Genomic DNA, 9,843 nt, shown 5'->3' on the forward strand with positions numbered 1-9,843 from the left:
AAAGCTGCCATTAAATTGTAAATTTTAGCAATCCATATCTATTTCTTTTAAATTAAATTTAGTTTTTAACCTATCAATTCATTTAACTGATTTCTATCCATTTGTTTGGCTCCCAGCATGTCTAGCAAAATTTATGTATATAGTATTCAGGGGAGGGTTGGTGCAAAGTAATAATTATGTTAAATAACTCTGTTTCTTTTTAGCTTTTGTTCCTCTCTCATTTCACTAGCACAAAAATCTCCCATTTCAGCCTTTCCAAGTCCTGCTTACCATTTCCACAGTACTATCTCCATTCCTGTTTCCATAAATATTGATGTCTTCTTCCACCTCTGTCTTCTTCCATTTCTGTTTTTCCAGTATTACAAACAATATATCCAAGATGAAGTTAACTAGGTAACGTTGAGCCATTCGTTCTATCTCAGCTCAATTACCTCAGAGGGTAGTTTTGGGAATCATAGGAGGAGAAAGGAATATTAGATATGCTTGCTGCCTTGAGATGTATAAAAAATAATAAAAAGGGAAATAACTAACTAACTAAATAAATAAATGACACTATTTATTAACCCAATATCATTGCTTTTGTAAGTATTTTTCTTAAAAATAGAAACTGAGTTAGTTGAAGCTATAGGTGGTTAGTCAGCTAATTCCTGTTTCTCCCCATTTTTAAGATAGCAGTAGATAATTTCTGTCTGTATACATTACCTGTATATAAATATAAATTCATGCAGGTGATCTACTGATAATGCACATAACAATATTTGCGTGCATGGAAGGTTCCGTGTTTACATATGATATTTTACTAATTTATATGATTTCCTGCATAAGGCATCTATGAGGTTCTACTTAGAAGAAATGTAGAATAGATTATCATTTACCATGAACTATGAATAGAAATTTGCACCCTGAGAAATTAGATATTGCAAATCTTTTACTGATGGGCAAATAAAAAGACAAGTTCATTATCATTCTTTCATTCTGTGTAATAAAGGTCTTCCTTATGACTGATTGATATATAAATCAAGTTAACCTTTAATTTTCAGTAACAGGTCTTAAGAATCATTGCCGATTTCCAGACATTTAAGCATTTTCCCTCTGGATTCAGTGTTGTCCCATATCTGAATGCCATTCTTCTTTAAAACCGATATATTTCCCGATATAAAAGATACCACATCAAGTAGAAACATTGGGGCCTATGGGGGCCCAGTGCCCCTATTATGACATGTACAAACTAACCTAATCATGTAAATGCCATGAATTATGTGTGTCTGTCAAATATCCTGATGCAAGGACATAATTGTGGCATTTGTACGATTACATCATCACATATGTATATCAACATTTGCTGCAGACATGCCCAATCACAGGATAATTCCTGACAGATGTAAATATAAAAGCATAGTTAATTTAATTGATTATATAAACATTTATGGAATAAGTATTCCAAGGAAAGGTGTTAGATATTAGCATATATCGGAGGAAGTCTCCTCTCTGGTCCGCTGCTACAGCGGGAAACAGGTATCGCTCTGATTGGTCGAGAGGCGTACCCGAGTACTATAAAAGGGGAACCCTCCGGCCACAGAGCAAGCTGGATCACTTCTCCTACTAATAAAGAGCTGTTAAGTCACTTCGTGTCCGCAGTCTGTTCTCTCGTTGCCCAGATCTAACAAAAGGAGATATCTAAGAAATCAGAAGTCAAAAAGTTGAGCAGACTCAAGTTCAATCACAAATCAAATGATGCTTAAAGGAAACTAGAACATTGGATAAAATTCATGCTGAGTGGTGGTAAAGATGGTTCAGATTAGCATCCTGCTAGCCCAGGGATCAGCAACTCTGGAGCCGCATGTGGTTCTTTCATCCCTCTGCTGCGGCTCCCTGACGCCAGTTAGCTCCACAATTGATAGAGCTTTCGGTTAGCACAGGTAGAGGAAAAAGGATGCTGTGCTAGGAGGAGACTCTGTGGTGGGGGAACTAGGCTTCCAGTCAGCTCCAGAATTGAATGGGAGGGCTTCTGGTTAGGACCTTTGTGGCTCTTTGAGTGTTTAAGGTTGCTGACCCCTGTGCTAGCCCCTATAGAAGCATCATAACAGACTGGTTAGGGAGAACCAGTTTGTATCATTTGGCTGAAGGTCAAAGTTTTCTGACTAGAACAATGATGTCACATGAACCCAGTTGTTGAAGAAAATGGGACTGAATCCTCTGATTTAAAAAAAAAACTTAATAGGTGAAAAATAAATAAATAATCCCAGTACACAGTCTTAGGTCCTAGTCTGGGATTCCTGAGGTTCTCCAAATAAACTTGAAAATGAAAAAAAATGAAAAAATTTCTAGTCATGGCCACTTTGAACAAATGGAACAGAGGTATGTCCATACTCTACAATTCAAGTTGGAAGGAAATGCCTCACATTTACATTCTCTTAGTCTACTTGTTTTCATATGATACCTCTAAATAATTATGGTCCTGTGCATACAGCATGCCCACATGTAGTTAACAAGCAAAGGGTGATGTGGTTATATTGAATGGCTCCTTGCTGATTTTTTTAAATGGAGAATGACATTATAGCGTAAAGCGTCCCTTTATGTGAATGTGACCTCAAAAAAAAATCCGATATAAATATAACTAGCTCCATATACACATTCATTCATTCATTCATTCATTCTCTCTCTCTCTCTCTCTCTCTCTCTCTCTCTCTCTCTCTCACACACACACACACACACACACACACACACACACACACACACTTCATTAATATCTAGGGATAAGACGCTCACTTTCTCCTTCATTGTATTCTCAACATGTACTTTCATAGATTTCTACCTAAACATTTAGCCGTAGATACTGAGTAATTGTCTTCTATTCCTTCTATTACCATGGTAAACATGTAGAAGTCTGAATGGCCCAAATACATACATATACCCAAATTTATGTGACCAGGAAAGTCCCCAGCAATTCAAAGTCCCCTGAGGTTGAAAAATATCCCTGCCTGACACCAGGTTTCTAGACACTAAATTATGTTTGGATTATAGCTTAATCCATCCTAGTGTCGATTTCTCAAATCCCTTTATCTATACTATATTTCACCTCAAGCCAGCTCTTCTTCTTTGTCAATTAAATCAAAATAATCAACAATGGCAGAGAGGTGTCAGATTCAGCTGGGTAATTTCTTGAATCCCAGTATCTATATTCCATAGAGATTATTTTAATATAATAATTTTTTGAATCTTTACAATTAAAAAACTAAGAACTAATTCAAAAATAGAAAGTGCAGAAAAGAAGGGAAAATAGAAAAATAGAAATTAAAAATAAGAAAAAAGAAAAGGAATGTGTGAAGAAATGACTCCCCCCCTTCATAACAATTATACAGTAAACAGTTTTAATAACTTATCATCTTCTCTTAAAATACAAGTGATGTTTCATTCTATATGCCATGTCTTATCTATAAGCAAGTCTTTTAAGCTTCATCATTCAGTCCTTATGAGTGTTACTAGAGATAACAATACATCTATTTTAACCTTGGTCAAATAAACCAACTTTATATTTCTTACACAATCTTGCTCTTTCAATTACTGTCCTAGAATCTGATTTCTTTTCACTTTTTCTTTATCCTTCTCAAAAAATCCAAGATTGTTTTATAAATCCAATATAGGAAAGTTATCCAATCACTTTTTTGGTTTGTATATCCCTTTTAATTATGAAGACATCAATTGGTTTCATTTATACATCCAGTTTAGCAGCCTTTTCCATATCATTCTTATAATCGGTCATTTTTAAATCCATGTTTAAATCAGGCTTTCTTGACTGATAACACTTTTTTTCTTCCATAGCATCTTTTAAACAGTCTATCTATAATGGCATACATTTTTAAAAGTAACTTCTGAATCTACTGTTGACAAATATCCTTTAATATGTCTAATATTCAACTATTTTACTATTTTGTATTAATACATATTTTTCAGAGAATAAGATGCACCTTTTCCCCTCAAAAAAGAGGTTGAAAATCTGGGTGCATCTTACATACTGAATACAGCATTTTTTACCTCCTAAAACCCCACCCCCTTCACAAAATGGCCGTGCATAGCCTTTAGGAGCCTTGCAGAGTAGTCCTGGGGGCTAGGGAGGGCAGAAATGAGTGAAAAATGGGCCATGTTTTGCTCAATTTTGCCCGCCCTCAGCCCCCAGGGGCAACCTCTATAAACCTCCTAAAGACTATGCATGTCCTTTTTTTGACAAAAAACGGGCCCGTTTTTTGCTCATCCACCCCCCCAGGAGAACTCTACAAGCCTCCTGAAGGCTATTCATGCCCTTTTGGGGGGGGAATAAAACGGGCCCGTTTTCACAAAAAAACAGGCTGCTTTGGGGAGATCTGCAGAGTGCAAAAACCTTTTTTTTTATTTGCCTCTTCAAAACCTTGGTCCGTCTTATACTCCACTGTGTCTTATACTCCGAACAATATAGTGTTAAATATAAGTGCTTTTCTCCTTTACTTGTAATCTTTAGTTCCTGCTGGTTTATTCTAATATCCAACCTTCAAAGTTCTATCCTATCATTTTTAAAAAGAATTTAATACAAAATATTTTTTCCATGGGAAGAATTCTTACAATTAATTCCAAAATATTATTTCAGATCCATTTTGATTAGCAAAATGGCAATTAGAATGTTGATTTTGGAAAGTTACAAGCGATTTCTAACTTTACAAAATGAACATTCTAATCGCCATTTTGCAGTTTATTCCAAAGGAAAATATATATTTTTTCTTTAAAACCTTAAACCTGTATTTAAAACTTCTTTAATTTAGGATTGAAAGAGACTCACCAATGTTCTTGCAAAAGTTCCTAATAGCTAAAAATAGATAAGAAAGAGATTCCAAAAGTGATTAAGAAATTAAGCTCAGGTGCACTTACTTTACTTTTACTTTATTGTCATTGTACGTATATACCCAGTTTACACATACACTTTCTGTCCATATAGGCTACATACCCTGTTTCCCCCAAAATAAGACCTCCCCGGATAATAAGCCCAACTGGGCTTTTGAGCGCATGCACTAAAATAAGCCCTCCACCAAAAATAAGCCCTCCACAAAAATATTGCAACCCAGCAGCAGCTGTAAGGTGACCACACTCGCCTCCTCCTGCACCTCAAAAATAATAAGACCTCCTCAAAAATAAGGCCAAGCTCTTACTTTGGGGGTCAAAAAAAAGATCCTGTCTTATTTTTGGGGAAACACAGTAACAGCTGTGAAGTTGGTTGAAATCCCTCAATTCCTCAGCCATCCAAAGTAACAATAACAAATGCAGTTTCTGCAGTTTACTCATGTGAAGCAGCTGTCTGGAGTATATATGGATTATATCATCATCTCTCCTTTTTCCAGAGAGATTCTGCCAGACAGAATTCATTGTCGATGAATCTCCACTGCAATGCTGTCTCCGCTCCTTCAGGGACAATTTGTTCACTATGAATTCTCACATGATTCCCACAAAGATTACTGATTTAAATGATTTTAGCTGTTTTTTTAAGAGCCCAATCTTTGTAAGGGAGTATTACAGTACAAAAATCCCCTGTATATTTCAATATAGCAATTTCATAAAAGCAAGTTTTAAAAACAAGCGTACTGTTAAAGAACATAATTTCCTGGAACTGAGTTATTTTACAAAGAAATCAAATCCTAAACCATTAACTAGGCAGGGTTCACATATTTTTATATTTAAGCTTTCTTTGATTATCCTATCTTCATTACAATTAATACAAGCATAACTCCATCAATAACTTATGAATCCGGGTTTTTAAATGTCATAAGAGAAAATAAATTTATTTTTGCCTCCTGCCTTCAGTCTTTTTCTTTTAGTGGCTACATAAATTAATTTATTGATAAATTTATTTCTAAGAGAGTCATCTTATTATGCCTTATATTCAGAGGCGGGTTGGCCGAACCGGTAGTAGTGTCAGAAGGCTCCGCCTACCCACCTGGATGCTTCTGCACATGGACAGAAGCATTGCGTGCATGCACAAGAACGTGTGGCAGCACAGTTGAACTGTTATGGAAAAAATTAGCAACCCGCCTCTGCTAATATTAGTCGCCAACACTTCTCTGAACAGAGCATTCCTACAGCACAAGAAGATATGAAATAGGAGGGGGAAAATCACATAGGATAAGACAAGAAATAACTATGATATAGCCCACATAAATAAGAAAAAAATATTAGATTCCAGTTACGGGCAACATAATGCCATCTACAATAATTCTTTATATTAAAGTTCAGATTGTACAAGAATTATTAGAACTCAGATAGGAGGATTGGTTTCTATGGTACAGTGACATTTTGCTCAGTAGCCTACTGTATATTAAATGAAAGAAATTATTCAAACGTTACTGGGATTTATCCTGGGAGCACATGAAATGAAATGCATTCATTTATATTATATGAAGATCCTGTTGGGGAATTTGGGGTTGCTTGCTTTATTGTGATAGTCACCCAGTTCCAAAATCACATTTATACAAATCTAATCAAATAAATTGGAAAAGGGGTAATGATAAAATTAAGAAGAAACTACTTAGAAAACAGGAAACCTAGGACAGTACTCCCTCCCTAACAATAATGCCAATAAGTCCTAGAACTGCAAGAGGACATATGCAGAGCCATCCATACAGGGAATTGAAAAAGTCAAGTTGGCAGCTACAGGCATAATACCGAAACAGCCATCTTGATTTTTTTTAAACTCCTCAGCAGATCCCCTGGTTTTGGGAGAAGGAGGCTCAATGTCATGAAATGGCTAATTCTCTCATGTAGGATTTTTGAATGCTACTATTCAAATTCACACTGGGTGAAAGCTTTAGAAGTAGCATTTGATCCAGAAAGTGTGTGGTTAGTATTAAAGGGAACTTAGTTCCTTTTAAACTTGGTGGGTATTTAGGCAAAATGATTGCAAAATGTATTGCCCCCCTCCTCCCCCAAATAGCTGTCAGTAAAAATGAACATGCACTTCAGTGTTATGCTCATCTATTCAAAACTATTCCTACTTCTCTTCTGGAAGTTGAGGGAAGTTAAGAGTGGTGGTCTAGAGGCTCATTGGCAAAACTCTCTTCAAATAGGTGTGTGTGTGTGTGTGTGTGTGTGTTTGTGTGTGTTTAAAAAGTCATTTCTGAAATCATGGCATATCTTATTACAAACTTCTTTCTTGAGAGTCTTTGCTCTAACTAAATAGATGCATCTGTCATAAATCCTTTCCATGTTATATGTCCCACCATTCCAAAAAACCTTCCTACAGCCAGGTGCAAAAGCCAAAGAAAAAAAGGCAGTACTAGAATTTCTCCTCTTCCTGGGGACTAGTTTTTTTTAAAAGAATTTTCTTCCCAATGTAAGAGCTCTTCCCCGCGCACTCCTCCACACTCTGCGAAGCCGTGAAAGTGACTGGGGAGCACCGAGAACCTTCCTGCCTCTGCTGGACTTTGTGCATGCTCCTCACAATTGCAATAGACACCCAGAAGTGGCAGGGGCTGTCGGGCTGGAAGCCCAAACCCCATTAGCCACAAAAGCTGCTTCTGGACGTATATTGCAGTTGCGAGGAGCGCACAAAGTCCAGCGGTGGCAGAAAGGTTCTCAGCGCTCCCCAGTCACTTTCGCGGCTTCCCAGAGTGCCAAGAAAGCAGGCCACATCTACAGAAGAGGTTCCAAAAAAATTTGAAACCCACCACTGGATATAAAGATAATCTACCAAATAGATGAGGGTTAGCCAGCAACCTAGCTTACAAAATAAGGCAATGCAAACAGTGGTGGGATTCAAAAATTATTACTACCGGTTCTGTGGGCGTGGCTTTCTGGGCTTGGCAGGGGAAGGATACTGCAAAATCCCCATTCCCTCCCCACCCCACTAACCTGCTTTCCAGCTCCGTTCTCCTGTTCAGGGCAACAAAAGAAGATCAGCTGGGAGGCAGTGGGGGAGGGGCCAGCCTATTTGCTGGTTCTCTGAACTAATCAAAATTTCCACTATTGGTTCTCCGGAACCTTTCAGAAGTGGCCGTGAATACCACCTCTGAATACAAAACTTCAATGTTTTTCTTGAATCATACTTATGAAATAGATTCACAAATCAAAGCACAATCAAATCTGAGGTTCTCTAAGGGCTTTGTAGTATTTTGATACAGATTTGCAGATTTGGTAGCTTTTCTATTGCTTCTGGAGTTGTTATAAATAATGTACAACATTGCAACTTTTCTTTTTTTTTCTTTCAGAAGTGACTAGTGTGATATCTGATATTGGCATGAGTGGCCAGACAATGAGATTTATTACCTCATTAAATTCAGCACCTTCACAGCAGCCAGTCTTCATTCAGTTTCTACCTTTATTCAGCATGGTCAGCCAAAACTTTAATTTTGCTTTGTTCTTAAGATGACAAGTTATCCTTCAATTAACTAATTTTTGACTAGCTAATGTAGCCATGAGACTGGATAACAACATGCAGATGTTTACTAAGTTAACTTCTGTGTAAAGCAGAAGACTCACAGGCCCCAACCAATGCTCCAAAATAAGTTGTGACAGAGGGATTCTCATTCTCATTTTCAATTCTTTGATTATTTCTTTAAGTAAATAATGTTCTTAAGTTATGACAGGTGAATTTTCTCTTGGCATCTAAAAAAGAATGGCCTTGTCAATGAAATAAAACTTGAGTAGGCAATGTTGCAGGAAACTTGATAGACCCATATGTATGGATTTCTTTTTTTAAAATCTATATTTCCACAACTGGGGAAATGTGAAAACTGCAATATGCTGAGTCTGTAAAGGTTCTATCTGTTCATTTGAAATCATTTTTTTAAATCTACTAAAGGTATATTTTTTTAATTTCATTTTAAATTTGAAGCTCCCACAATTTCTGAAGCAAACTGTTCCATTCGTTGATTGTTCTCATGTCAGAAAATTTCTCCTTATTTACAGGTTGAATCTCTCCTTCTTCAGTTTCCATCCATTATTCCTTGTCTGGCCTTCAGGTGCTTTGGAAAATAGATTGACTCGCTTCTCTCTATGGTAGCCCCTTAAATATTGGAAGACTGCTATCATGTCTTCCCTGGTCCTTCTCTTCACTAGACTAGCCATGCCCAGTTCCTGTACTGTTCATATGTTTTAGTCTCCAGACCCCTAATCATCCTGGTTGCTCGTCTCTGCACTTTTTCTAGAGTCCTGGTTTAAACCATTCCAGAAAAATTTGTGTCCAACCTCCAGTGAGGGAGCCACCCACAGATGAAGCCATTGACCAGATGCGGCTGCTGCATGCAGCTGTCCATTTTCCCCAACTTGTCTCCTGTCGCCTTGTGGAAAGATAACAGTAAAGCTGTCATGAAACTGCAACAACCTTTTTGCACCAAGCCCAAAGAGAAAAGCACAAGACAGCCAAGTTCCCACTCAAGCCTTCGTAGAGCTCCCACACTCAAATAAATAAAAATTTATTTATTTGAATGTGTGATAGAATAGATCAGGGGTGTCAAACTGGTGGCCTACAGGCCAGATGCATCATATGTAAGCCACACCCACCCCAGCTCCGCCAATGGGAAAAACATCACAAAATGTCACAGGACGCAAAGAGTTTGACATGGAATAGATATATGGAATTTCACTCTTTAAAGATTAAACCATTTAAAAAGTGGAATATGCCTCATTATGTTATAATAAACCCAAGACAATAATTGTTCCCCAGTCTTCCCTTTTTTAGAGACTAGTTAATTTTACTACTTTCAAAGGCACCTTCATCAAACAAAAATATTTTTCTCTTTTTAAAAATTACTGTCTCCTTTATCTGTTTAAAACTTTCTTAAATCACAATCTTTTAAAGCTTTTTGCTTTTCCTTTAAGATAGTT

The sequence above is a fragment of the Natrix helvetica genome (assembly GCF_964273705.1).
Source record: "Natrix helvetica genome assembly, chromosome: 1".
Taxonomy (NCBI): domain Eukaryota; kingdom Metazoa; phylum Chordata; class Lepidosauria; order Squamata; family Natricidae; genus Natrix; species Natrix helvetica.